We start from the raw sequence: 26,292 nt of genomic DNA, 5'->3' as shown, positions 1-26,292 counted from the left end.
CACACAAAATACCGAAGTCCAGCCACCTGAAGTTCTAACTGAATAGTGTCGTATAACCCAGAATTGGTAAAGGATGCAGTTCAAAGAGCTTAGATATCAAGATGTCAAGCTCACGAGACTGGTGGCTTCACTGTATCAACACCTCACGTCTTCTAGTTTTAAGTAATTGCTTGTCGAGCTTAATATTTGGTTTTAAGTGCTGCAGTGCTCTATTGTCAGTTCAGGCGTATATGGTGACGGAAATGTGAATTTCTTGATTTGCCACCTGAGAAAATAGTACTTTCACACTGGTGTATATTCGCCTTTATATATTTATATAAATTATGCTAATTTAGTGCAGAATGTTATTTATCTGTATTTAAAAAGTCAACTGTCTGAAGGTTTTGTCGCAGATTTGACGAAAGGGATAGATCGAAGAAAAAATATACGATGCGATGACAAAAGTAGGTACAGGATGGGAAGCACATTATCAAGCTGGAAAGCGTAATTGGAGCGTTAGTTGACTGACATCATTACCGAAACCATTATACAGTTGAATAAGCGCATAAATAAATGTTCTTAGAAAAGCTCCTCAGTTAGCTTTATAAGGAAAAGGTTTTAAGGTTTCGAAGTTAGGTCGTAGAGGTGGTTTTCATGGTACGTAAGGTTTTTGATACATTTCTCCCTGCCTCGGCTGGAAATAAGTAATTGCTGGTGTTTTCGTTGGATTGCCGAAGCAATGCTCTAATTTTAGGTCGTTCTAAAATTAAATTCTTGCTCACGTAAGGAACTGCGGCATTTTATCTGCTTTCATTAAATGCGTCACCCCTAAAAAACGCCTTTTTATCTGAGGAATGTGAATAAACATTCACAGCCACGTCAGCAGTCTAATAATCTTATCTACCTCCTCCTATATCTTAAAAGCCTCCCCCTAGTGAATATCTTTGCGTTATTCGGCAGTGGAGTATGCGACTCTGAATTTTATTTACTTTGACAATTGCCACGGTCGTGTTAACTACATTTCTCTAGTCAGAAATAACGTCAAAATAGCTATTATTGTAGCATGTAAGGTTATGCAGGTTCCTATATTTACATTTTACATGTTTTTAAACGTCTAAAATGTGAGGAAAATCATTATTTATTATTTTTATGGATAATTATTCTCTGAATTTAAATGCATCTCCCCTATGATGATGAGATATATGGAAAAATATAAGTAAAAAGTAGGTATATAAAAATTTTAGGTTCAGAGTGGTTTGAAAAAACGAGTGAATAACCCAGCGTTCGCGCAAATTTTAATCGAAATAAAAAAGGCCAATGTGTTCAATAAGTTCCTGCCTACATCATGACGATGAAAAGGAAGACGAAATGATCTCCAATCTCTTCTGTCTCTCCGATTCCCGTTTCTTAAGCTTTTCATTGGACTGACATTGAAGAGCGTCAGTGAGCTGTTGCATCCGAGTATGCTTCTTTTGTCATCTCAGCCACTGTTTTTCTTTTATCATTCATCCTCGCAGTGGCGTAATGCATCTAACAGCTGAGGAATTGCTTCGTTTTTTCATTGAGATTAAGATGCAAAGTCGTAAGAAATAGCTGTACTAATCGTTAGACAAATTCTTGCTTGAGTCGGGCGAAATAAGGGTATCGTCGATGCCCCCATATGCTCATCGAGATGAGAGTGGAGTTTGCATTTCAAAATTGAGTGTGATCTCTTTGTGCTTGTTAAGGTACCAAGGGCATTAAATTGGATTGGGGGAGTACTAAGTTAGTTGAGTCTCATTAAAAAGAAGAAGAAAGAAATAGAAGATTTATGAAACAGGTGATATTGAAAACAAGTAGGGCGGATAGGGGGAGTAGGGGAGGTATAATAGAAAATACCGTATTCTGGAGGAGGAAATTCTTATCTACGAACGGCTGTCTAACTCATTAGTTAGAAATGTATCGGTTCCGAACTTCTAATGAACTTAACTACCTAACTATCGGTTTACGAGATAGTCGCTTTAGCTCAAAGGTCAAAAGAGAAACTGAAATCATAATGATACTTGTTTTGCTCAGATGGCTAAACATTGAGTTAAAAAGTGTTGATTCTGCGATGCGGACTGATGCAGAATGAATGGGTTATCATACCCAGACCTTTGCGAAAGCCTGAACAAGGAATCCTCAATAGTGAAAGAATTCACCTTATTTCCAATTTTTTAATTATTTATACTACTAGTTTTGACGGTACAGTTCCATCATCAAAGACTGCGTGTGTATAATACCTTGCGACCCACATCTATGAGTGTTTGTAAGGGATTCCGGTTAGACTACGTGCGGTATTAATTATGGTTATGTATTAATGCCTCAAAACGGGATTGTAGTAAGGAGGATGCACTACTCAATGGTTTGTGTATAAAATTAAAACTAATTGTAGATTGGACCTGAGGATGCAGCTGTTTTGTACAGATACTTAATAAAGTACAACCGTAAGTAAATTTTGTTTTATTCTTACAGTCGAAAATCTAACTGTAATATTTCTATTAATGTACCAGAATTTTTGCCGAATTTTATTCATAATAAATATGACGGCTTTCCGACGTAACAGCGTGTTTGGCAGTCACTAAAATTCAAGATTCCGCTTTCAAATTGTATGTTTATTGTAGCGTTTATCGGGTTAATTTTATGTTTGTAATGTAATTATACTAGTGTTAGATCTGAGAATTTTAATCTTTACAAGCAACCGTGTGTTTCCTCCTCTTCTTTTTCCTAAAGTTCTTCGAACCCCGTCCAATTTTGAGTCAAAACGAAAGTCTGGTTTAAGGGTGACATGCATGCAGGCCGTTATTTTTCACGCGGAGATCCTAAGCGGTGAGTCAGGTGACATCATTCCCTCGTCAAGGAAGTACCCATTTCCTTACGGCAGTCCGGTGCGTGACTAACAAAAACCTTCGCAACCTTTGTTTAGTTAAAAACACGCCGTCTTGTTCCTGACCAGTCGTGACGGAAAGGAGGGGTTTCGCTGTTGGTATGACTCGCTCAATTTTTTAGCTCTAGGGATCTCGTCACTCGGCGTCGTTTTGCTGGTGCGGTTCTTTCGAAGGTGTTACTACTAGTAATTTTTGCGCGTTGGGAAGACCCTCTTATCCACACCTGCGTAGTTATTCCCGTTGGCGGAACAATATAATATATATAAATAATGAAATTTAAAAAACTTTATAATTTCACATAAATGTAATAATGTACCACCGGGGTTTCGACGTGGCACGGCAAAATCTGGTACATTTGCGTCGAAGACACAGAATAAATAATCACATTATTCTGTGTCTTTGATGATGATTGTAATTTTCGTAGCGCAGCACTCTCATTGTGATCTTGAAAACTCTCGTTCCGTTCTCCAGTAGTGGTCATTTTAGCACATATCTCCCCTTGAAACACAGGTAGTTTCTTCCGTCCCTCTTGTTGTTAGTCATTGACTCACCCCTTCACTCCTAGCCCTCTCAAAACAACACCTGCGTCCTTGAAGAGCTAGGCACACCTCCCCCCCTGCTACCAATCCCTTTTGCTAATCCGTTTCTTCCACTTTCGGTTAACTCGAGTGACTATTTAGAGGGTAGGAGGTTGACCTTTTTCTTCTTCAGTTATTTTCCATTGCATTTTCGAGTGCGGTTTTGATATTTTTGCCTTGTTAGCGTTTTTCATGTGTTAGGATATACTTTCACCAAACGCATTGCAACTGATCACACTTTTATCTCAAGGACTCATATACTCTTTTTTACTTATTTATCCAAAGTCTATTTATACTTATTTATTTAAAGTCTATTTACGCGTATTTATATATTGTTGTTAGTACTTTTATTACTTATTTACCCTTATTTATACATTTTTGTTAGTCTATCACCCTTTTTATAGCTTTGCTCTTTCGTGGGGATCATATTGCGGGGAATTTATATTTTAGCTAGTTAGTTTCGTCTTTGCTCTCTTGTTGATTATTATCGTTAATCTATTTGTCCCACGTTAAGTTATATCTTAATTTCGTTAATTAGTCTTCTTTGGAACTATATAGTTTTCTAGTTTTAAACCCATTAATCGACTTAATCCATATCCAGGTAACTACATTCCCTTATTTACGTTTAAAAAGAGACAAGTTAGTAAGTTTATCGGTTTGTTTTACTCTCTCTCAAATATCTATTAAGCGTAAATATCTATTAAAAAGAGACAAGCTAGTAAGTTTATCGGTTTGTTTTACTCTCTCAAATATCTATTAAGCGTATCTCCCGTCAGGTAAGCTTTTCTGAAATCCAAAGTTGCGATAGTGATAGGATGCCTTCGAATAGGTCACCCGTTGCCGGAGTTGAAAACGCCGGTGAATGCGAGGCTCTCGGAGACCGCATTACCGCGTCGGAGACGATGGTGCGGGAACTTCGGGCCCAGTTTGAAAGGGTGGCTGATACCGCTGAGGGGAATGGTCCGAGGGGTGGTTCTTCGAAAGGTCGCCGTGCCACAGGGGCTGCACGGGTTCGCCCGATTGCAAATAGCGGCTGGTCGATCGAGAGCCTTCCTCGAGGTCCATCTCTCGATGACGGGGTCACGTCACCCCGTAAATCTGAGTTTTGGAGGGTCGTGTCTCGGAGGGACGGTGGTAGTGTCACTCTAAGACGGGGTTTGGGGGATGCTGAGGCAAATCCCGTCCCCGTCTCGAACAGGTACCAGTTGCTGTCGGATGGAAACTCCGAGGTGCCTGACGTGCCTACTCCTACCCCGAAACCGGCACCTAGGAAGGGGCGTCAGAGTGGGAAGGGGGGGATCATAGTGTTAGGGAGTAGCAATGTCCGTCGTGTGATGGTCCCGTTACGGGAGAGGGCAGACCGCGAGGGTGTAAGCGACCGTGTAACGTCATGGTGCATCCCTGGTGGCGGTGTTCCTCAGGTGACGCAGGCGGTTGGTGCGGCGGTACGGGGCACGAAGTGCTCCAGACTGCGGGTCGTGGCTCATGTCGGCGTCAATGATGCCACCTTCCGTGGATCTGAGGAAATTCTAGATTCCCTCCGGGATCTGAATTCCGAAGTGAAGCGGGTGGGTGGGACCATTGGAGTCGGCATTGAGCTTTCGATTTGTAGTCTTGTCCCGAGGATCGATCGTGGTTCTCTAGTTTGGAGCCGAGTGGAAGGCATAAACCAGAGGCTGCGTCGTTTCTGCACGGACATCGGAGCCTCCTTCGTGGACCTTAGGCCGGCAATCCGATCGTGTAGGATCCCTCTGAACCGTTCGGGAGTCCATTACACGGCCGAGTCGGCTAGTCGTGTAGCGAGTAGCATATTTGAGCACTGTAGGTCTTTTTTAGAGTAGAGAGTAGGGCAGAGTGTAGATATATTAGTGGGTTGAAAAATAAAGGGGTAAGTTCAAAACTTTTCACAGACAAAGATTCTTCCAGAAATGAGAATAGAGAAGTAGAGAGAAAAATCAGCGTTTCAGGTATTACATTTAAGCACGAGAAGCGTCAGTCGAGCAACACGTTCAAAGGCAGTCAAGGCTCAAGTCATTTTGATAGTGTGTCAATAAGACATGCATTTCCATTTATCAGCGGTATAGAGCCTGTGAATAGTCTATTCGACAAAAGCAAATCAGAATTATTCCCGAATCGCAATAATACTAGTTCCGAAGTTTTAATCGTGGCTGTGGTTAATTGCCGTAGTTTAAGAAATAAGATTCCCGAATTCCACCATTTAATTCATAGTACGAAGTGTAACGTCATTTTTGGAACAGAAAGTTGGCTAACAGATGATGATTCAGACAATGAGATCTTCCCAAAATCGTTCACTGTTTATCGGAAAGATAGAATTAATCGAGTTGGGGGCGGAGTTTTTATAGCTGTAAAGAATTCAATCGTCAGCCAAGCGATAACCGTAACTGAGACCAGCGTTGAATCTGTGTGGTGTTTAATTAAATGTCCAAAATTCAAAACTATTTTATTATGTTCGTATTACAGACCACCTAACTCAGATATAACGTCAATGTTGGATTTTCAAAATCAAATAAACAGCGTAGCATCCAAGTATCCTGAAAGAAACTTGATTGTGGGTGGAGATTTCAACGTACCTTCTATAGATTGGGAGACTTATAGCTTCATTCCTGGTGGGAGGGATAAAGTGATCTGCGAGGCTTTATTACACACCTTCACATCTAATTCATTGTTTCAAATAGCATCCGCACCGAACAGAGGAGAAAATATTCTTGATTTATTAGCGACAAATATACCACATCAGGTAATAAACGTTGGCACTGTCGAAGGAATAAGTGACCATAGGGTAGTAACTGCAAAGTTTTCTCTAAATACCGCTGTAAACTTTAAAAAAGAGCGTAAAGTTTTCATTTTTAAAAGAGCTAATTTTGATGGGTTTAAGAGTCATATGAAAAATGCTTTCCCCGAGTTTCAAGAATCAGTATTAAAGTTAAATGTAGTGAATACTAGGAAAGCTTTTCTTTCGCTCGTAACTTCGGGAATAAATAGCTACATCCCCAGTAAAATAGTAAAAGAAGGCAGCGAACCGAGATGGTACGACGCGGAAGTGAGAAAATCATTGAGGCGACAGAGAGCGTGTCATGCTAAAATGAAAAAAGTCAGCACGGATTTATCCGCTAATGAACGCGAGCTAATAATTAAAAAATATAGGATGACTAAAGCCGCCACGAAGGAAGCGTTCAGGAATGCGTTCACGAATTTTAAAAGAAAAACACTAGTAGAGCAGTTACAGGATAACCCAAAAGCATTTTGGTCATATGTTAGGGAAGTTCAAGGTAAACGATCTACCGTATGTTCGCTGAGAAACGACAATGGAGATGTGTTGACAAGAAGTTACGATAAAGCCAATTTATTAAATTCCTACTTTAAGAGCGTGTTCACGGAGCCTTCCGAAAACTCACCCGGGACCGATGACAATCCCTGTATTCATAAGATGCCAGCTATTGACATTAGTACGCTCGGAATAGAAAATATATTGAAATCGCTTAGTCCAAATAAATCACCTGGTCCAGACGAAATCCCTTCTCGTGTATATAAAGAACTAGCCTCAGAACTTGCCCCCTACTTGCAGTTAATATTCAGTAAATCCATCAAGCAACACGAAGTACCTAATGACTGGAAAATCGCTAATGTAACGCCAATATTTAAAAGTGGAGACAAGGAACAGCCATCTAATTACAGGCCGATATCTTTAACGTCCATCTCTTGCAAAGTCATTGAACACATCGTAGTCAGCTCGGTAATGAAACACCTAGACGCGCAAAACTTATTAATGGGAAATCAACATGGATTCAGGAAAAGCAGATCGTGCGAAACTCAGTTAGCGCTTTTCGCCCACGATATTTTAGTCTCCGGGGAAGACAACATTCCAGTAGACGCGATTTTTCTTGATTTCAAAAAGGCATTTGATAAAGTACCCCACGGAAAGTTAATATTAAAACTGAAATCTTATGGTCTAGACGAAGATGTCATTTCCTGGATTAGAGAATTTTTGAGCGACCGCGTCCAAAGAGTAGTATTAGACGGTGCAGTCTCCAATGAGGTTAGAGTGACTTCTGGCGTTCCTCAGGGTAGTGTCATTGGCCCACTCCTATTCCTTCTTTATATAAACGACATTGGCGAAGTAGTGCAGAGTAAGTTACGATTATTTGCAGACGACGCTGTAGTTTACAGAGAAATTCGTTCCAGCAAAGATATAGATGAACTAACGAATGACCTTGCTGCTATCCAAGCTTGGTGCGATGCTTGGCAGTTAGAATTAAATTTGGAAAAATGCGTCGTAATGAATTTCTGGAAGAAGAATAACTCCCTACAGCGTAACTATGTCATTCGGGGCGCGCAGTTAAAGGCAGTTGAATCTGTGAAATATCTAGGGGTTAGACTCAATAATGATCTATCGTGGAATAAACATATTCGAGAAATAACCGGTCAAGCTAATCGTAAAATGGGTTTTGTCAAAAGAATATTAGGAAAGTGCGACGACAAAGTGAGAGAAATTAGCTACTTTTCCCTCGTTAGACCACATTTGGAATACGCTGCCAGTGTTTGGGACCCTCATGAAAAAGGCTTAATAACAGAGTTAGAACGCGTGCAAAGAAGAGCTGCCAGGTATGTGAAAGGTCGTTACGATAGTCTTGTTAGTGTAACTGACCTCTTACATAAACTCGGATGGGAATCTCTGTCGGACCGTAGATTGAAAAATAGACTAAACCTTTTGGATAAATTTAAGAGCAGTGTCTTTTCTGACGAAGTTAACCATATCTTGCGGACGCCAACGTACTACGGAAGATCAGATCATATAAATAAAATAAGAGAGATAGATTGCAGAACAGACAGATTCCGAATGTCATTTTTTCCACGATCAATAAGAGATTATAACGGCAGCAATAGAACGCGTAAATAGATTGCATGACTTGTAGTGTAGCCTACTAACCTATGTAAAACTTACTGCATGTTTCTGAATTTCTATTCTATATTCTATTTCTAACAGCATATAGTAGTATAGTTTGTTATTATACGGGACGTTTCTTGGACGGTGTGGTGTGCATGTGGGAGTCCAAATGCATGCTGCATGCTGGTGATTGATCACCCCCTGCCAAACACCCTAGAGGTGGCTCGCAGGGTAATTTGTAGATGTAGATGTAGATGACGTGCCACGTCGAAACGTAGGTGGTACAATATTAAATTTATATGGAATAATAGAGTTTTATATATTTCATTATGTTAAATCGATTCCATGAAGTCACGCCCGTGACTACGAATTATATAATGTAAATCTGCAATTTCCTCGGGCGTTTCGCAGCGGGTGAGTTTTTAAAAATTTCTTTGCAAATGCGCTGCACTGTGGGGTACATTAATTCAGGTTTCGCCCTTCAAACACGTTTATATACGTAGTAAGGGGATTGGGACAGCGCTTATCAAGCATACAAGTAGCGATCTGAAAATTAGAGGTTGGGCCTCTAAGTTATTTTTACAATGAACGCATTCACATGTTGCATGAGTCGGTGGCGTCGAGGGGAAATTCTCGCCTGCCAATGTTTGAGTCGCGGGTTTGTGTCCCGCCTGAGTGGGTTTTTCATCACTCAGAACATGGGTGTGTGAAAATTCAGCTAGTATGCCTTTTAGGAATCTAGGGGAAAACGGGCAAGGGGCTGGGTCATCGGATAGAAAAAGATATTTATGCCTTCCAGAACGACGTCGCCATTTTCATTCACTTAGGCATTACAAATTCAATTGCATTATTATAAGGCTGATAACACAGAGGGTAGAATGATGATGGGTTTACATATAATTTATATCATGGGTATTACGTAGAGGGCTTAGTATGCTTTAGTTTGATATCTCAAATTTACACTGCAGGGATCTCATTATGTTCGATTTTTTTCACGCGATGCAAGTATTTATTGGCTCATCTGCTGACGCCCATTTTTTTATTGACACACCGGGTAGCTGGGACGATTATTCTAAGTCCGTGGACGAGAGTAATAGGAGTGGGGAATAAAGCCTATCTGCTTCTTAGGGAGGATGAAGTTATTTGCTATAGTGATTATCACTCTGACGTGGTATCTACATCTACATAATACCCTGCGAGCCACATCTAGGGTGTTTAGGGTATATTTATCACTCCAGAATAGCACGCGGATATTTGTACATATATGACATCACTGAAAGTAACTATGCCGGTCTTACATCTTAAAATGATGTAGTAAAAAAAAAAATGAAGTCTCAGATATTCAACATGAATTTAAGTGGGGAGAGTGTTATCCCAGTGTGATTAGCGCATAGCTAAGGATAGAGTGGTACTGGGTTTATTTCTCTGGTTAAGCTTTGTGGTACTCCTAAACAATTTCCTCTAAGGGTGAGGTGGAGAAAGGGAAGAACCTGCCCCCCTGCCTTGAATGTACAAATTTCTACATCTACATAATACCCTACGAGCCACCTCTAGGGCGTTTGGCAGGGGGTTTCGCACTAGCCTGTCTCTTACTGTGGGGCGATCTCTACCCTCACCGATCCGAGGCAACCGTCGGGTTGAAGCACTGAGTGAATTTGAATCATGAAACACTACATCGCATCCGGCAAGGCGAAGCCGAGCACAATATTTTTCAAGATTTTTCGCTGTGTACGAAAAATTCTCCTTCGTAGTGTGTAGAATTTCTTCATGTGGTGCTTTTATCTTTGTCTCAGTGCTCGCGGCTCCATGCAAATTCTCTCGTTTTTTTTTAAATGCGTTTGATATAATACATTAGTCAGGGAACATGAAAGAATGAACTTCGTTTGGTTCAGTAATATATTTGAAAAAGCACGAATGAGACTTCATAACAAGGTTACATCCTCAGGTGTGTTATGAAACTCGGGTTGTGGTTTTTCAAATATATAATTAACCCAACAAAGTTTATTCTTTCATTTTCCAAAGTGGAAAGGTATCACACGGTTAAGCATGAATTCATTAGTTATATTACACGAGTTATTGTACCCTCAGTTTCTATCGTGTCTATCACGTAATAATGCCAAAAAAACGATTAGTTGAGGATAAGGGGGTCTTGATCGTGTTGGTTGATTTACCTTCGCGCATCGCTTGTAAGGGATGGAAGCCCTTCAGCCACAGCGATTACGACGAGGTCTTCCCCCGATGTTTCTCGGTGGGGAGGGCGAGAGCGTGAAGGAAAGGATCTCCTTCTAATTCTGTAGTCTCGTGGCGATGGAGGGCAGTCCCAGAATAATTTTCACTGCGCAAATTTTTTTGGCTCCCGCTCCCGATCCGCAGCGGGCTGAAGCGAGGATGCTCAGGAACAGAAAGATGTCTATGGGCCGGCTCCGATGCTCAACGTTTCTTTCTTCCACGTGGCCTCCAGCTTGTGAGGGAGTCGGTTTAATTCGTCGATAGTTAAACGAACGACGGTGTAGTCCATAGGAAATGCGATGACATATAGGGACTCATAAATTTTTTGGCAGAAAAAAAATTAAAAATTGCAAAAAAAATAAAAAGTCGCTAATTTTTTTCGTACTGGATGTGGAGAAAAGTGTAAGGTGTTTCTGATTTTTTTTACTTTTCCCCTTGTGTAATATTTATGTTACTAGTATATTTATTCTTTGATTGTAATTTATAATGTTAATGTAATTATTGTACCGGTAATTTTTTTTTCTTGTGTGAAAAAATATAAGCGCTCTGCACACACAATCAAAACATGTAGGCTGCTTCGAAAAATGTAATCTTTGGAGGCTACCCTGCTTTCTCTTTTGCTTATCAGCAGTATTAAAACTTTTTCTACGTTTTTGAAACATATATGTTTAAAACTACTGCTCTTCGGCAGGTTTTGTAGGAAGTATCATTTCCACTCATCAGCCGTATTTTTTCTTGATATGCTCACGTGTAACTTGTTTAATCCTTTACCAGCGATCTTAATTTATTCATGCCATTTCTTCCTCTTAAAAGCACCCTTAGATTCTGAAAAACAGTAGCTTTTAAGATTATGCGCGTTCTTTCGTCATTTACGCACGCTCTTTTACGTATCTGCTGGTTACTGGCTGTTCAGAGCTCGTCCATTTTGAAGGAATGGATGTGCGATGAGGTGTACGGTTTCTAAGGATAAGGGAGTTTTAATCGGAAAATGAAATAAAATTCATTTTATTGAAAACTTCGAACTAAATTGTTTGTTATTGTGTTCTATAGACCGAATGGAGGAGGGTGATGGTGCAGTACTTAGAGAAGTCAAAATTTTCCTCGAACATTGTTTTCAACGAACCGTGTTACAGGCTATTAAATGATTCACAAATATATCGTACTGCACAATTTTTTAAATTTTAATCTCACAAACTCTACTACTCGACTTTTGATTGGCTTTCAGTCATCATCAGGCACCTGAGAGAGTCATCAATTATCTTCAGGTACGTGTAGTACAGTTTGTGAAATTCAAATTAAGAGTACTGCACGATATCTTTGTGCATCATTTATTACTAAGAACGGTGGGCTGCGGATCTAAGGGCCCCGGGTCCACATCCAGGCGTAGGAAATCTCGGAAAGTCTCGGAATGTTCTCAACGAATATCGTCGCTGTGCGAGGTGTCCCAGGAAAAAAAGTGTCGCATCTATTAAATGCTTGACTTACATTCTCCTATGGCTTATAGCTAGTCTGGGGTGAGCTCTAATCTCAACTTGCCTAGCCAGCCTTTGAGTTGGAGCGCTTAATTATACATAGGGGGAATATCTTTTGGCCTCTGTCGGCGCTTGTCTCAATCCTCCCCTCCAGCATATGAGGGAGTGGGTTGGGTTTTAGCGTCGGTTACACCAATGAATGTGACGTTGGACGTTCGTCAAAAACCTCCATTACGCACCTATCCGTCTAAAATTGGCCTCCAAAACGTCCATTTTGAAGGAATGCGTGCGAGTTGAGATATGCGGGCGCTCGTGGAGGACTACAGTTCAACCTTTCGTATTTTGTCTTGATATCCTAATGTATTACTTAAATGAAACTTACGTTTACAACTTGAAATTTGCAAGCTATATGAGGTGGATCCTAATCAAGAATCGCTTGCGTCTCAAATATGATCATTTTATCCTTGAACCTGTGTCACGGTATCATGGGGTAGCGAAAAAAATTCAGTTTCGTAAAACTTTCAAAATATATCCTTCTCATTGCCCACTACGGACGGACGTAGTAAATTGGCCTCTTGGCGCTAGAATAAATTTGGAAGCTATTTAAAATTCTGAAAAATGCTCCTCTGAAAATATAGTTATACATTGATAGCTCTCCTTCAAATTGATTGTTCATTTAGGTTGTAATACGTGATAATTAAAGTAGAACTTAATATGTTTAATGATAAGCCCAATATTTCCTTCGTTCTTACGATTATCTTTGTACTTATTGGGGAGTTACAACGGGCTGAACGCCCGCCTGATTTTGTACAAGGTGAGTATGCATTTCTGATGCCTGGGGGAACGGTTCTTTGGGCCAGTATCGAAACGTGACGCACGAAGAGATGGGAGGAAGTTGAGTAAGCGAAGAATGAAGGGGGCAGAGCTGGGTATTTAAAGATCACTCCGACAACAAGCCTGTGCCCAGACCATTGGTCTGCGAGGGCGGGGAGGTGGTTTACCGCACGATAACTGATGGAAGAAGGGATGCGAAATATGAAAATATTGACGAGTTTCAGAACAAATTTCATTCGTTTTTTGCTGTAGCGGCTTCCTCACTTATTGATTCAGCCCGGAGATAAGTGAGGGTAGAGCTCACCACATGCTTACCCACAGACTTGCGAAGTGCAAAGAAAATTGTAGCTTGAGGGACATTGCTGTGAAAAATCACCGAAATTAACGTAAATAAATGGTCTCATAAGAACATAGTACGGTATTCACCAAATCAGTTTAATCTAATGGTATTTTACGCAGCAGAGAAGTTTGAACTGAATGTTTGAGTGATGAAATTTTTATCCGATATCTTTCCCATACATGAAATTTGATATCTAACGTAAATAAATGGTCTCATAAGAACATAGTACGGTATTCACCAAATCAGTTTAATCTAATGGTATTTTACGCGGCTGAGAAGTTTGAACTGAATGTTTATGTGAGGGAATTTTTATTCGATATTTTACAGATACTTGAGATTTAATAACTATGTAGATTTTTTGTGCTCGCGTTTTCTTTGCAATAAGGGAGTATTTGTGGACATTTTCTAGAATAGAATGCTCATGCTCAGCTAAACAAGATGCCAGAGTGTGAGATGTATAGACTCGCCCAAGTAATCGCCACTCCCCTATGAATTTACACTGCAGGGGATATCGGGCCCAGTCCTCTCCACCCCTACTCTTGTTTTCACGCTCTCTAAAAAAGCGAAAGTTGATCCTGCGGCATCATAAAATACCAATCCAATCGGTTACCCTAAAGAGCCGGCAATTCGAAGCGCGGGTGAGAGAAACGAATTACGTGTCCCTTGTGGAGACAATAGATGATAAAAATGGAATCAATGGCGGCCATTCTGAGTTAATGGTATTTTGTTGATGACTTTTATATGTACGGCAATTATTATAAGTATTTATAACACTTGTATTTCATTATCTCGACCGGTTTCGACGTATCGATGTCATTCTCGAAAAGGTTGTTCACCTGCATGTTGAGAATACCGCGAAAGCGTTAAAACCGGTCGGAGTTATAAAAATAAGTGTTTTGCTGGATGCTATCATTGATCAAGTATGTATGAGACTCCAGTCATCCACGGAACTCGAAAAAGTGATTGAAAAAGAAATGGCATGGTGGCTATGCTAGTGATCGGAGAAAGTTGTGAAGAGTGAAAGTTAGTGAAGAGACTTTGGGTGCGTTAATACGTTAAGAGACGATTTTTTCAATACTCAAAATTACTAACTAGCTACTACTAGCTTACTAGAGCTAAGAGTCGAAAAAAGCCTCTCTTATTCGTGCAAATATCATCTTTATCAAATTACTCGTACTTAAACGTCGTAGAACTTTTAGAAAAATTATGAGCGAAAAAATTCGTCAAAATGGATTATAGCCCTAACGATGACATCGGAGGAATAATTTATTGTTGAAAAAAATCGCAATAAAATTTTTATTGACCAGCTTCCTACCAGTAAACTGCCTTATTTGAAATTAGAACCCGCAAACTGCGCAGAAGGGTTGGTATCATGCAGTTGGCGGAATTACGTGAGAAAAACTATGTACGCCGTTCACTTATAATGAATTCCAACACCAATCTCCTCGGTAGTTTTCCTAAACTTTTTCAAGCGTAAGGTCATCTGTAGGCGCCTTTGGTTTTATGAAGCTTGCTATCACCTGATGACGAGCCGAAAGGGAACAAAGCTTGCGTCCGCTAAATTTTATTTTTAGAAAACTAATGAGAATCACTCGCCCAAACTTCTCTTTTCACGCATTTTTGAAGACATGTGAGAAAAAAGTGTAGCTTACCCCTTCTTATGTTTTGAGGTTTGGATGCAGCTAGCAAAGAGAAATTCGGTTAAAAAAAGAGATAACAGCTCATTTAAATAAATCTTATCCGTGTATCTGATGTCCTCTTCATCTTTATCTTTGATATCACCTCGTGAGAAAATCACGAGAATGTGACGTCTGGTGATCCAAGTTAAACCTTTACGAAGAACTGCAGTTTAAGAAGAGGAAGCAATAAAATATTATTTCTTCATTTACAGATCTTAAGCTTGTTCTTCTTGCGTCGAATGTTTTTCCACGTTTAATTTATATCACCAGGGATCGGGAGATTACCTATGAATAACCAATTTTAAGTCACCAGGCGTATCCATTCATTTAATCATAAACCGAGGTGCAAACTATATGTAAATAATAATAATTATTGTCCCATTGAAAGGTTAGGATTGGTAAGTTGTGTATCCGTAAATAATTTCTTAGCCCCGATGTTGTCAATAAAACATGGCGGTGGCCACATAACGGCTCTAGAAGAAACGTACGATTGATTCGTAGTGCGATCTATTACGTCTTGGGTACGTTCTTTTATCTCGTTGATGATCTGAAAATTTCTAAGCTGGTAGAGAGTTGAATAAATACTGTACGGAATATAACAACGTTTGTTTTTTAATCTATCGTGTTACCATTCACCCTAAGTGAACTCGCGAACCATTGATTTGATCAAGAATAAAAAGCTTCACCAAATTAAGAAACATTTATTTCGAACTGTATAAAAAACCAAAAAGTACCTCAAAGATAAATTTCCGTCAAGGAGGGACCCTCTTCGATGTCACCAACTGCTTTCCCTGCAGAAGTCGAAGCCGCCATCCGCGACAACCCGTCGACCTTCGAATCACCTCGCGGCTGTGTAATCCCAAACACCTGGGAAACAGCCTGGCGCCCTTGTCGTTTCGGGCGAATGCAAATGGGGGATCGCGAATGCTTCGATGTGACGATTGAGTTATCTGAATGGTCAACATCACGACCTTAATCGAAATCCATGATTTGCTTCGGTCATTTTACGGCACTCAAACTTTGCTATATTTTTATTCTCAACACGCATACATATATTGGTAACAACTCTTGCTTCTGATTTAATGAAAAAGAGAAATGGCAATGTTTCCATAAATGTATTTAATGATGTACGACGCGCTCAATATTCTGTTTCATCGGATTTGTGTGAAATCTAACGTTGTTCCAAAGTCCTCACTCAGCGGGGCTGTATAAATAAAGCTCCTGATTTCATCAATTTCACAATGTACTTGAAAATGACCTGACGGTCGAAACGCGTCGTGCGTTATTTAATAAAGTTGTGGAAAAATTGTCAAGTTACTTTTTCGGTATATCAGGATGTCATTCCTCTAAATCTCGCCAGTAACTTTACACTTGGCTTCATTTCATGTTGTGCGGGATGCACTAGCCAATTTGTTAATTGAATGAATCGATGTATTGAGTTGATAACATGGGGCATGTGGATCAGGAATGTCTAGTTGATCTGGAGAATTGTTTTTGATGGTTCCGAAACTATCATTTGTTTAGAATTCAACTGGGAAGCTGCAAAAAGGTGCTACATCAGGGTTCAATTACTCAACAATGAGGAGGAGATCTGCGTTTTTACTCTTTTAAATGTAATAATATCAAGAAAATATTTGTGTAAACTCCTTGACAGTGGCGTAACTATGGGGGGGGGGGGGGGGTAATGAGGGGATAGATCCCCCTCAAAGCATCAGAGAAATAAAAAATTATTTAAAAATATTGCATAGTTTTGAAATATAAGACCTGCATCTGCTTAAATTTAAATTTTTACTGCCAAAATTATGTGCAATGTAAATTCAGGCAGGTCATTTTTCAGAAATTTTCCCGCACCAAGCCTTCTCTCTCCCCCTCCCCCCCCCCCCCAGGCCATCTCATCCTCCCCAGGCCAACTCATCTATACAGCGATATCATACTGCGATAAAGTACCTGTTTCTACTATCAGCTGATTACTTTGATAATTTTTCCCATTGTATCAACGTTTGATATCCGATGTGAAGGTGAGTGTAAGAGTTTAAAATGTGTCACTTTTCGAGTGGAATAGAAAAGATGATGGAAATGGTGAAATGTTTCGTATGAATGAAATATTACAATCTAAGTAACCTAAAGGCATTGGAGTGCTACCCATAAATAGTACGTCATTCCCTAAGATCAAGGGTTAGAACTCTATTCTTGCTAGTCGCCGTCATATAATTGGAATAACTTCAGGGTCATTAAACGGTGAGTTGGCGTGAGGGAATATTTTTTATTTATTTATAGTGGCGTAGATTTTTTCCTTTTTCTTCCGTCTGAAATGTCACGGGCTGTGTTAGGGACTCCCTTAGAAAAAATTTCATCCATATATTTTTCCGCTAAGTGGCCTTTCGCAGTCCGCTCTTCCTTGACTTTCACCGTAGGGAGAACTCGCCCCATGCCAAACTTGATAATCAGGAGGCATTCGACCAAACTTTCTGAAGACAGAAAATTTGCCAAATTTTACATGGACTGCAATGGAAGGGGGCTGAGTCGATGAAATTTGACCGAAAGTTAGAGAAACCAACCTTAATGACCTGAAAGTCCCATCACATCTCCGTGCTTGTATTTTTTTCGCTAAATTAACTGAAACGTGCCCACTAAAAGTCTGTATGTGGCTGTTAGTGGTTCCTGCCACTGAACTACTCAATCCTCTAGTTGCTTCTCCGGTTTCAAATGGTATTTCATGCAATAGAGGGTTTAAATAGAACAAAGGAAAGGAGGGGGAAAAAGGTGTGGGGTGATTGGGTGTGTTAACGAGGGAAAAATTGACTACCTTACAAAAGGCAAAACCATTGGGGAAATAATATGAAAATAAATTGTTCTCATTAAATGGAAGAATATTTTTGGTGTCATCTCTATCATCAAAACGGGTGAGATTGTACAATCTTATTGTTCGTACTCGCCCAAAGCTCTCGTCTAATCAAGCTCACAGATGAATTGTTTTGGACAATTTTAATCGTACATTTTCGTCCAACCTTAACTATTTAATATCCTTAAAACCAGAGTATAAAATAAATTGTCAGAAAGGCTGAACATCCAAGAAAAACCATTTTCATGGTAACTGCAAAGTTCATTTAAAAACATTTTTGCGTTCCCATAGCTCAGTAACTAAGGAGTTGCGACCTCATATGGACAAAAAATGCTTAAAATTGTCTCCCCTACCACCTCCTGAAGTATTGCAGATTCATCCTGAAACACCCTGTATAATTTAAGTCAACATGCAATAGAATTATTTTAGGTATAATTGGTAGAAAGGCTAGAAAACAAGCAGCCTTAACTATTTAATGTCCTTAAAAATCCAGATTAATTTCTATAGAATAGGCCTCTTAGAATAAAATGTCGAAAATTTAATGGAAGATTCCAATGCAAATGCAATTTTGTTCTGCTAACCTTCAATCTGCTATTCTTCAATCCTCTCATAAAAATCTTCATTCTATTGTTTTCATAAATATATGCCCAGAACGCAAAAAAACGCCCAAGCACTAATGAAAAACATTTTTCATGGTAACTGCTAAGTGCATCCAAAATAATATTTGCATTTATATAGCTCAGTGAATGGAGAAGGTGATGTGGACGGAGAGGAGGAGGAACGGCGAAGTGCGGGACATGGTGGGTGAGGAGAGGTAGCTTTTAGATGACATACGGAGGAGACAGAAGGTATGGATGGAGCGAGTGCTAAGTGGGGAGGGGATGTTGAAAGCAGTATTAGAGAGGGTAAACGAGGTTGGGTAAACTAGGGAGAGGAAGAAAGAGAAAAGGATTTTTTGATAGAATGAAAGGGTGTTGGCCTTATCGTGAATCGAAGAGGGAAGTACTTGCTGGAGGGGGAGGCTCCTAGAATGATTCTAAAGTACTCCATGGAAACCTATACTTAATCGGTAGAATACTTAATAATAATTGGTTAATAACCCATTTTAATTGTCTCTCATACCACCTCTTGAAGCATTGCAGATTCCTCCTGAAACATCCTGTATACTTTAGATTCCTTCCACCCATTTGAAACAAATGGCGTGAGGTTTTTGAGTAAAGCAATTCCCTTCCGATGTGCAACACCCTCTTCCCCTTCCCATCCTCACTCGTAGACGCAAATTTAGCCGCTCGCGCTCACTCGCCGCGTTCCGAATGTGTGTGAGTGTTAGTGGGTGCAACGCCCTTCTCTCTGCCGTGGCGAAAACATCAAAATCCGCGCTCCTCATCCCTATTCTCTTATAAAATTTAGCGTTTATCCGACGTATCTGGCCTGCAGAAATCACGGTGTTAGTGGATTGGCAAGTGTGTCTCAGGCGGGGTGTTATCGACCGTACATGCAAGCGAGGCCGTGGTGATTGCCTAATCAATGTCGCTGAGTGGTCCTTTTAAGTAGGGATGGTAAAAAATGAAAATCATTATCTGAATCATGCACTTGATCGATCGAAAAGATGTTTCATGCGTTTGAGTTATTGGCTTGAAATATGCGAACACTTGATTTCTAGATTACATATTTCGACAATTTTAGACTGCATCACTACCTAAAATAGTTTCGGGAACTTTGGAAATTTTCCAATTCTTTCAAAAAATATCTTGACCGGTACATAAATGACTGTAATTTTAATTGTATTATTTAAAAGAAAGTGATGCTTGAGGTAGAGAGGAAGAATGACTATCATCAAACGCTGAAAAAAATGTTTTAATTGTTGTTATGTCCGTATAAAAGAGTGTACAAGATATTGGATCTTTAAGTGTTTTCAATCATGGAATTTTTAAAGCACATGATGAAAAGCACCCAAAACAAATAGTTGTGCGCATCATAATTATAGGCTTATATTTGATCGACTGATATGAAATAATATCTTAAGTTCAAATAAGAATATATGACTGCCCCCTAGGCTCCGTAAGAACGTGGTTTTCCTCTTTTCCTTGTTTTCCGTGTGTTTTCACGGCTTAGTTTAACTGAGCTTCTTGCCCTCAATTGCGATGCAGTAAAAATATCTACGGGGCTATTCTTGCCTTGAATTATGGCCCGTGATTTATCGTAGTTATTCTAGCTGATAAGATGCGAGTTATGGACAAAACAGAACCTCTATACATATTTGTGGTTTTATGATGCCTTCCTATCATAATAGCCTTCCTCTCAAACCAACTTCTTTCTTTTCTTCTATACCTAATTTTTACGCTTCCATAACTGTGTCAGAGGAAAGTGAGGAGCCTATTAACAAAATCAGGACCATTCGATTTCTTTCTGTAAGAAAGTTGGGGAAAACATCTACCGTGAACCACTTGCACTTGGCTTACGCGTTAAGAAGAGTAACTGCGGGGTAATTAAATGCGGAGAATGATGTTAAAAAGTTTATCAATCGATTGCGGTAGTTACGGAAAACTGTTGGATGCGCCTATTTTCTAATCATCTATTCGTAGCATCATCTTTTAGCTGCAAGGTGGAAACCTTTTATTTGCACACAGAGGGAATGATTACGATACTACGTTTCATACTATCAGAAGAGAAGGTAGTTACGGGTGAAATGGTGTTATCTTTATCTTTATTCATCCACGGCGAGGATTGGCCCTCGCGGATGTTGTATACAACACATTTATAAAAACATTCGATACAACGAAACATACAAAACATGTACATTGGATCAAAAACATTAGAAACACATACATTACAAAGATTACATTTAAAATAAAAGAGAAGAAAAGTCCAGCTCAAAATACTCATGAATTGAGTACAGTGGATAATTGCACAGCCACTTTTCCAGCACATTTTTCAGTCTAGTGATGCTCACTGATCTGGCTTTGCTGGGTAATTTATTAAATAATTTTACTCCCAAATTGTCAGACTGGTTGTTGGTCTTAAACAGCCTACAGTAATTAATATTTAGGCTATTTTTAGCCCTAGTGTCATGAGAGTGGATGGTGGATCGTATGGGGTAGGTATCTAAGTTATCTTTAATGTGCATAATGCTGCGAAACACAAAGAGGCTGTAGATGGTGAGGATATGAAAGTTTTTAAAAATTGGCCTGCAGTGGTCACGGGGCCCAGCACCACTCAGAATCCTCACTGCTTTTTTTTGCAGTTTTAGAATTTCTTTGGTTTCATTTGCATGTCACCAGGTGTTAGTGCCACCAGGCTGAAATAACGGATCTTAGAGTGTGAGAAAAAGTAATCTTCATTGGTTGAGAGATTTCGGTCGCGTGACTGTTGCTGGTAAGAACTATGGCTACCATCCCTCACCCCTAATTCTTGAGTAATTCAAACTTAGGGCGATATTTATGAGAGAATAATAGCCAAGATTCGCAATTGGTAAAAAACTGTGCGCTCGCGTAACTTCTCAAAATGTAAACTTGGGGAAGCGAAAATGTCATCGGTGCAATGTGTCACTGAGGTTATTACCAGTGCTTGATTTCGTGAGACAGGAGCGCCGACATCGTCTATCGTTCTTGTCCGTCCGTTGTGAGGTTTATAACTACACCACTCCTCAGTAATATCACGGAAATATTTATTGATCCGCGTCATACGTCGCATTTAATCCGGTATATAATAATTTCTTTCTATTTTATTTACTTTCTATTAAGTATATATACTTAGCTAATATGATGGAGCGAAAACTTCTCTATAGAAAAGGGAAATTGAGATAAGCTGAATTTGTTTTTGCAATTTAATTCATTAGAACTATCAGCCATTAATACCAGCATTGTGATATGTAAGGCTTTCTATTGTGAAATGAAAAAAGGAATAAAGGTTAGGCCTTAATTTATTTGCACTTGATCTCTTGCGTGATTGTTTTCACGTGGATAATTGTAGGGCTTACAACGGAAATTTGTGTGAAAATTCGAATGACTGAAAGGTCTGCTCTGATTACGTTCATTCATGTATACAAATAGCGTTTTCATTGGTGATTAAAAGAAAACTTGCACCGTTAAAAACGGCCTAAACCCGCGGTGCATCAGATTCCACTGGACGAGCGATTTGATTGTAAACGTGAAGCTGTTTCATTTTATGAGGTTTCCTTAACATTGTACCTATTGTGTCTAGATGTATTCATTCTCATCGGTGGTTAATCACGCTGCGTCGGTACTTTCTGAAGTCATCCCGCTGATGAAACGCGATCGGGCTCTGATACAACGAGACTGCTTCGAAATGTCCTGTTATCGCCAGATCGCATTAATAGAGTCTTGTGTCTAGACATAGGTACCATATGAGATTAGGTTTAGTTCCACTGGTGAATTACGAGTACCTATTTCCCTCGTCTTCGTTAACGACACCCTTCATAGCATGAAGTGAAACTAGTAACGGTTAGTTACTCCCCGACAATGAGGGTTGGAACTAGGTCAGCGTGATATGGGGCGTTTCTGAAACGTTGAATTACATGAGTTTACCCAAACAATTTTCATACTGTTTCGATCGGTGACAACAGAGTATTTACCGTTAATCGTAATATTCTTGTAGGTTCTTCTGTAAACGTGTTGATTTTAATTTGTTACCCCCTAAGGTAGATTCAACAAAAACTATTTGTCTTTATCGGTGCGAGATTGATTGTTGAAAATCGTTTCTTAAACCTATTATAACTCATCTCATAGTTACTAACGCGGTGAGTAATGATGAGATCAGTATCATTTGCCTGTCATTGAATGAATGAGGAATAATAGGTTTTATGACGAATCAAAGAGGTAATATCAGTGCCTATGAAAGAAGGAGCGGGTGGAAGTGATTAATGAATTCGTTAATTTTATGTCTATGTTGACTAACGTGGAGCATTAGATTATGTGTTGTATTAATAACCCACTTCCAGTTTTATTCCAAAATCAAAGCGCTGCACTGAAAAGTGATTTTGTATGCAGTCACCCGCTCATGTCCGAAGATATAAGCAAGAAAGGATAGAATTCGCTGCAAAAGCACCTCTTGACTTGGTAAGATTCCGAAACGGGATATCTCGATTTCCAAAAATTGGGGATTTAGGTTCGAACCCACACGAAACGGTTATTTGAGTGAATTTCTTCTTTAGGTGTTCATAACAGAATCAATAAAATTATCCATTTGAATCAAGAGAGTCATTACTCGCTTCTCAATGTAATCATTATCACTGGTCAACAATCCTAGGATTGGTTTGACGCAGCTCTCCACTCAGTTCTCCTATCCTTGCTTTATACCGTTCTCAGGGCTTAATTAATTCCAACTTCAAGGGCACTTTGTGGCCGAGGGCTACCTTTGTGAACCGTCAGAAGTCTTCTTTAACTATTGACCCCAAAAGTAGGGACCCTCAACAGTTTAAAGCTCATGCCGTAAGGTGGTGTGGAATACGGTCCCCGGGATCCCTAACCTCCCTGCAGCTCCAGGGAATGGAAGCGAATCACCGTGCGTGAATTCCCGTCCGTGCGTGCGTGCAGGGCTCTTCTGGGAATCGAACTCCCCCGGCTGGGAACGCCTCGATTGACTTCGCTTGCCTTTCGCGGACCCTAGATTTCCTTATGTTGCATTTAAGGAGGTTGGTGCGAGATAAGAAAGATTATATGTCATTTTCATGACGAGATCATAATATTATCATCTAACCGCGCTTCATCGGTGACAGTGACTAATATGTCATATTATATGGAAATTGCTCTTGAAAATCCGAATTATGATACAGTTTCTAATGGGAGCACTTTTCTAGTTATAGGGAAAACGTATCTTATATATTGTGCACTGTTTTAATATTTATATCACTTTGACAGGAAAGTGATACGTTGTCGTAATAGCATAATAATTATGAGGAAATAAAATTTATGCACGTCACCGCGTCAATTTTGGATGCTCGCAAATGAATGGTGACATTGAAATAAAAGACATCACTCAAGTGGAAATGGCGCATTGATCAAAATACTGACTTAAAATTTTAGGATTTAATGATAACCATTATGCATACTCTAATGTTACTTGTTAATGTCAATAGATGCACTCTGTGATGTTTATATTAATTTTTAAACAATATGCGCCACAAATATTCGTTTTTGATCGTCCGGTCGCGGAACTCCAGCATTATGGTGTTATGCCTACTCTGTATTTTTTCACTCTCTTATATTAATACGGGTCATTTCTACGCGGACAATTAAGCCTGTTTTTCCTTTCTTTGTTTTGCCCTAATGCATATGATGTCAAGTATTCATGTGCTTGAGTTGCTTGAAGTGGAGAGTTTAGTTTCTCAATTTTATAAAACATGTCAACACACAATATCGATCATTTTAGCCCAATTAGTAAGGTTGCATTCATTTAGATTTCTAGGAGTACGTTTTTATATGAAGCTCTTGAATGTTTTATGCCAAAAGAAAAAAGGAAAATCGGGAAAAATCTAGTAAATTGAATTATCAACATTATTGTTAGGGTGGAGGAAAAACGTTGTATCGTATATTGTTTTAATATATATGAGTGGGTGAGAAGCCAAGAGGTACAAGTGATTTCTTTTTTCTAAACAGAGTTGAGCAAAGAAATTAGGTAAAGAAAAAAACGAGATCAATTAGATACTTAGTAGTGCATTCGATTTTCCATGCGATGTCAGCACAGAATAGAGACTTACTTGCATCCCTCGGCAACCAAGTTTTTGTGTATTTCTTTTAACAATTAAGTTTACCTAACTCTGTTGAAAAAAAAACTTGTACCCCTTGGCTTCTCAGCCCCTCATATGCCATATTTGACAAGAAAGTGATATATTATTATCGTTATGGCGTAACAATCATAATGAAATAAATCTCCACAAGATCTGATGTGAAGCAAGGTTTTCGGGTTGACCTCCGCGTCGATTCAACTTCAAGATGAATCTTGAAGATGAATCGACGCGGAGGTCTACCCGAAAACCATGCTTCACATGCTTCACCACCCCGCGAAAGTCTCCATCAACATCTCCACAAGATCTCTTGGTCACGGTGCTATTTCGGGAACCTTAATCTTTTTCTGAAATTATTAATTCTATAAAAATGATTGATTACGCATATTCGCAGCGGTACCAAAACGCTACTTACGCTGGAAACGAAGAGGAGTAGAGATGCGACTGACTGCTTAGGCTTGCCGGACGCTCATCTCACTCATTTCCTAGTTGCGCAGTACATACGCGGAAAACACTCCCGTTGGGCAAAACCGGCCTGAGACCGCTACCTGCCTCCCTCGCTTATATTCTCAGGCTCCTGGAAAAGAGCTCTCGCGATAAAGGAATGGATGAGTTCTTCCTCGGAATAAGGGGGAAGACAGGAAATGCCCGACCCTCCCATAGCGGAGTAGCCCCTAAATAAACTTGGCTGCCACCGTCTGGCCGCTGGTGAAACGCGATGAACGGGTAAAAAAACGAAGCAGGCTCACGATCTCAAGTCGCAGAAAGTACTTAGGACCTTATTATGACCGGAGAAAATTAATACCGATTTAATGCAGTGAAATTATTCTCTTGCATAAGTTTCTACGTTTCTCTTAATAACCATCATTTCGTTTCTGTTTAATATATTTCTGTCATGATAAAAAAAACAGGTTTCAACCCTCACAATTCGTTAAATAAATATAACTACTTCCACGAAGTGAAGCCTCAAGCTGTCTGTTATATTAACGTGGGTCGTTTTTGCTTATTTCTTTGCCTTTTATAACATCTATACACAGCATCTGTCTGAATCGTATTATGCCCCGTAAGATAACCATTTAATGTATGTCGAAATATATAGATAAATATCCACAGGCAGCGAATCCGGATTGTTCCTAACTCCTGAAATACAGGGTGCATCAGGAGGAATCTGCAATACTTCAGAAGGTGGTAGGGGAGACGATTATCAGCATTTTTGGTTATAAAAATGGGGTCGCAACCCCTTAGTTACTGATCTACGATCACATGAACATTTCTTTGCTGTTACAATGAGAACTATTTTTCTTGGGTATCTAGCCTTTTCGAGATTTTATTTAATACTCGACATTTTTTAGGAAAATAAATAACTAGGTTGGAGGAAAATGTGTGATTATAATTGTCTGAAACAATTAATCTTTGAGCTTAACTACACGAAACCTTAGAGTGAGTATCAACAATACGATTACGAAATTTCACCCATTTTGAGATTTACTTAACTGAACCTTTAACTTACTGACCTCTCTCAGCTACGATCATATATTCTTGAACCATACGTGTCCGTAATTTCATGATTGGTAATTTTTTCCAAAAAGTCGTTTTAAAAGAGGTTTATCGAACATTGAATTAATTCAGCGCAACACTTGCTTGCTCACGGTAGCAATATTCCTAAAACCGTATTCGGTATCAATTTTCGGATATTGCGCCTTATGCGGACCAGTGAAGTAATATAAAAGCACTCTAACCTTCCTGGTCAATGAAATATAAACTTTGAAAATTTTGTATTCA

At 39.5% G+C, this 26,292-nt stretch overlaps 1 protein-coding gene across 2 annotated transcripts in view; it reads left to right on the top strand.

The window, feature by feature from the left end:
- LOC124166543 (protein fem-1 homolog CG6966) overlaps nt 1-26,292 on the top strand; it is a 133,009-nt gene that overhangs the window by 60,143 nt on the left and 46,574 nt on the right. The window lies entirely within an intron of this gene.

The sequence above is a fragment of the Ischnura elegans genome, chromosome 10 (assembly GCF_921293095.1).
Source record: "Ischnura elegans chromosome 10, ioIscEleg1.1, whole genome shotgun sequence".
In the NCBI taxonomy this organism is placed as follows: Eukaryota; Metazoa; Arthropoda; class Insecta; order Odonata; family Coenagrionidae; genus Ischnura; species Ischnura elegans.
Note: the sequence above shows the minus strand (reverse complement) of the source record. Positions and strands in the feature narration are given on the sequence as shown.